Genomic DNA, 4,138 nt, shown 5'->3' on the forward strand with positions numbered 1-4,138 from the left:
ACTTAATCCCATCTTTATAACCACCCATTTACGCAGTGGCGTTTGATGTAATCAAAGTACCCTTCCGGTATAAGTGATTTACATGATCTCATGGTCAAAGGACTAGGTTACTATGTATCGAAAGCTTATAGCAAGATGAACTTAATGACTTGATCTTATGCTACGCTTATTTGGGTGTATGTCCATTATATCATTCACCCAATGACATAACCTTGTTATTAACAACATCTAATGTTCATGATCGGAAACCATGATCATCTATTAATCAACAAGCTAGTTTTACGAGAGGCTTACTAGGGACTCTGGTTGTTTACACAACACACATGTATTAATGTTTCCGGTTAATACAATTATAGCATGGGGTGTAAACATTTATCATGAACACTAAGACATAACAATAACTAATTTATTATTGCCTCCCGGGCATATCTCCAACAGATATGTTGAATATCATGCTTAGGAAGTTGGCACTAGATCCTTACCACTAGACACGCGGTTGCAGAAAGTTCGGTGAAGCGTGTTGGGAAAGTGCAGTTCTCGTCATGCCCCCTTAACAAATAGCCCTGGCTCCAGCTCGGGCTCTGGCAAACTCTATGTATCATCACCTGATGCGGGATGCCTATGTCGGTATCCACAGATACAAGGTGCAGCGACACCGGCTCTGGCACCGAGTGATAGGAGGAGGGTATAGTGGTGTTGGCAAACATGTTACTGATATCTAAAGGTTTAGAAGATCATTGAAATCTTTGGTGAGAAGTACTACACAAATTTATAGTTCGACTCAACAGGAACATGAAAATACCAATTATTATACACTATATAAAAGCCAGCTGATTTCTTACTCTGTCCGTTGTTTAGGTACTGTTCATGAGGTAATTTCCATCGTTTTCATCCATTCGTTGTGCGCCACGTACGCTATCCATTTGCCTTGCCGTTCAGTATTTGTACCGTTCGATTTGCTTTCTCCTTAATTTTTGGGTGGGTAGGTGACCGGCAACCGGTAGCTGTGGATTTGATGCATGTGAGATCCCGGTTTCTAGGTGATTGGGCATTATGTAAACACATTACGTGAGGTGTTTCAGTTTTTATTTACTCCAACAGGCCAACTTGATCGTAGCATGTTGCCACGTTAGGTTCTCTGGCAGTTTCGGCCAAGGAGGTGCCGTTTCCGGTTTCCCCACGACTGAACGAAGGAGCAGATCCACTTTGCCCCCAACTCCTTCGTCTTCCCTTTTTTGTTGGCTTCATCTTCATTGCCGCTGCCATCATCCTCCCCTAAACTGGCGCCCGCCTTTCCTCTGGCCACCGTTGCCGCCTATTCCTACCACGCCCGATCTGGTTCACCGCGCCGCTGCAGGTTCGTTGGCGTGTCGCCGGCCGGCCGTCGCAAGCACTATTGCGGCTGACGTCCCATGCCGGCTTGGATGCCTCTTCCGCGTGTTTCCAGGCCGAGTGGCCGGATTGAAGTGCTGGTCGTGTGGTCGTGCCTAGCCGCCATAGTTCCTACATACTGCAGGCGTTTTCGAGGAGATCGAGCTCCACCCCGATGTTTGGCTCCAGCGAGAAGTAGTGGTGGGCGGCCCACCGATCGAGGCAAGGTGGCCTCCAGTTCCTCTTCCGTTGCCCCTCCCGGCCTGTCTATCGTGCCTATCCCAACCGTCGTTGTTGGTCGCCGAATGATTTGGCGCTACGGGCTGCGGAGGTTAGGCTGGCCGTTTCTCTTGCTAGAAGCCCTGTAAAAGTTGATTAGAATAATTATTCACCCATTTCTTTTTATGATAAATTAAGCTAATCCAAAACTGATGTAGTGTTTCTTCTTTATGTTGTTGCTCCTGCAGGTTCTAAGAGTTATGTTCATGGATCGAGAGTTTCTAATGTGTGGCTTTTCAGCTCTCAGGTAACTACAAAGTATGGTGTGATCTCATTTAAAGAATTTGAAGATGTTGGCTCTGACATTTTTTCCTGCTGTTTAAGATGTAGTACATTCAGCTAAGAAGTATGGTAATGGAGAGAGTTTCAAATGGATTTGGTACATACACTAATTCTGTAGCTGTTTTCAGTCCAGTCATCTACGTTTTTCTTAAAGTGTCTAAATTCTTATGCTTTCCCGTTCAGATGCCAATATTGTTCTTGCTAGCGCTAGCTTGCGTTTGCTATCGGTGGTGCAGCTGCTGCTTCCTGTTGTGGATGTACTTCCTGGACAAAATACCACACATGAATTGCAGCGTCCCGGGACGGCAGACATGCTACCCTCTGCTGCCTCCTCAGGCACGAGTGCCACTTTCCTGCAACGCCTCTGGTCGAGCCTTTTGTTGCATAGTCTCTAGGTTCGTGCAGCTTGAGAAAGGCAACGAGTCAAGCCGCCAGCACAGCACGGCCGCCTATGATTGATGGTACATCTGATTTGTGGGTTTTGTACTTTCAATTTTCTATTCGTACTTATTGTGGCCCTCTGTTCATGTGTTGTGTGAATAGAGCTGTTGCAAAACGTCCGACACATGGATTAATGCGTTAACATCTTCCACCCGTGATAGCAGGCCGTGTCTATTGTGTACAACCTGCTGATTTGGTTTGTTTCATTGTTGTGCGTCTTTCAGGCCAACCAATGCATGTTCAGTTGCCTTTGTTTTTGGAGTTCCTGGAGATAGATGGGGATGCCTGGCTGCAGGGTCGCTGGTCCAATAGCTCACTCTGGAGGACGGGTCAGCATTCAGAAAAATGTGCCTTGAAGTTCCGACGAGGGCCATGATGGATTTGTAGGGCCATGCAGCCTGTTTGTTGAATTTTCTGCTCTTCTTTTAATCTGTGCCGTGTGGCAATGTGAAGATATGAACTTCAGTTATAATCTAGCTTACACGGTAATTACTTCTTTTCCTCGCAGTCAACAGATGTATATCCTAATATGCCAATTCGTAAAAAAAAGTAGTAATATTATGTTATCTAAAGTTAATTTGCAATGTTTGCCATAAACCTAGCCATTTGTTTTGGGCAACTGATACACATTTTCAAGCCACTTCATTGTTAGTTGAATATTTCCTCTTCAGATTTCTTTTAATTATTTTTACTGATTATAGTATAGTACACTTCCATATATGAAAGCTTAATAATCTTATATTCTGATGTAAAGTTCATTATTCTCATTACCAACTTCCATTCTAATTAGTATGGAGTCTTACCTCAGTTTATCTTGACAGTTTTCTTACTTGGTACAGCCGTACAGGTGAGTATCGCTGATAGTAAACACTGTATTGGCGCTTGGCTTATATAAAAGAAGTCATACATGATTTAACTACTATTTTGTTGTCTGCAAGACTGCAAGCAGCTTAGGTTCTGTTTCCAGGATAGTTGACATGCTGCTAGATCTAGAATGCTTATTAAGTGTGTTCCTTATCACCACCCTTGCTAAAAGAACATGGTTTCTGTAAGTTTTATTTTTCTCTTTCTTTTTCCAGTTTTAGCCTATTCACATGAACACATGGAATAAAACTGAGTATATCAATAAAGCTGAAAATGATGCTGACAAAATCACGGTTACTTTCTTCAGTTCAAAAAAGGGAATTTAGTGCTAATTCATACAATCAGCTGGCACATATAAAGGAAATTTGTATCTACTAGCTGGCATATGTCAAGTTTGTTTCTACTAGCTCAGGGGAGAGGAACATACCAGTTTACAGCAGACCAGCTTTGCGTGCGCTGCTCTTCTTCATCCATGAGCCCATTGACATAACCAGCGACGCCAGAGTGCTGAATACCAACCACAAGCGATTCCTTACCACCATATGCCAGCAAAACCAAGATCTTGCCAACGCTCACCACATCTTCGTCCACGAACTATGGCGACGTCAAGATGTTCAATCTCGACCAGCGGGAGCGCCGTGCATGCTCACAAATCAGGGCTATTGCCCATTTGCCCTTCTACTCTGGACTCTGGAGCTAGCCTACCCTCTGTGCTTCAAGGCATTGGATCTGGGTTGGCACAAGATTCCGTCACTGGCTCACCGCGCACCCCGATAGAGCAGAGCTTCTAACCCTTCTTCTCTGCAGTCTACTATCTCCCCTTCACATATCGTTTTTGCCAGGCATAGTCTCAACAAAAAAAAAGTGGAGACCTACAGAATTTGCAAGTCATATCATACCA

At 44.2% G+C, this 4,138-nt stretch overlaps 1 long non-coding RNA gene across 1 annotated transcript; it reads left to right on the forward strand.

Moving 5' to 3' along the window:
• Nucleotides 1-1,393: 1,393 nt before the first annotated feature.
• On the forward strand, nucleotides 1,394-3,005 carry LOC124687917. Its single transcript, XR_006998351.1, has 5 exons — nucleotides 1,394-1,702; nucleotides 1,839-1,897; nucleotides 1,975-2,029; nucleotides 2,116-2,393; nucleotides 2,598-3,005. It is a non-coding gene; the product is annotated as an uncharacterized LOC124687917 (long non-coding RNA).
• The last annotated feature ends 1,133 nt before the right edge of the window (nucleotides 3,006-4,138 follow it).

The sequence above is a fragment of the Lolium rigidum genome, chromosome 2 (genome assembly GCF_022539505.1).
Source record: "Lolium rigidum isolate FL_2022 chromosome 2, APGP_CSIRO_Lrig_0.1, whole genome shotgun sequence".
In the NCBI taxonomy this organism is placed as follows: domain Eukaryota; kingdom Viridiplantae; phylum Streptophyta; class Magnoliopsida; order Poales; family Poaceae; genus Lolium; species Lolium rigidum.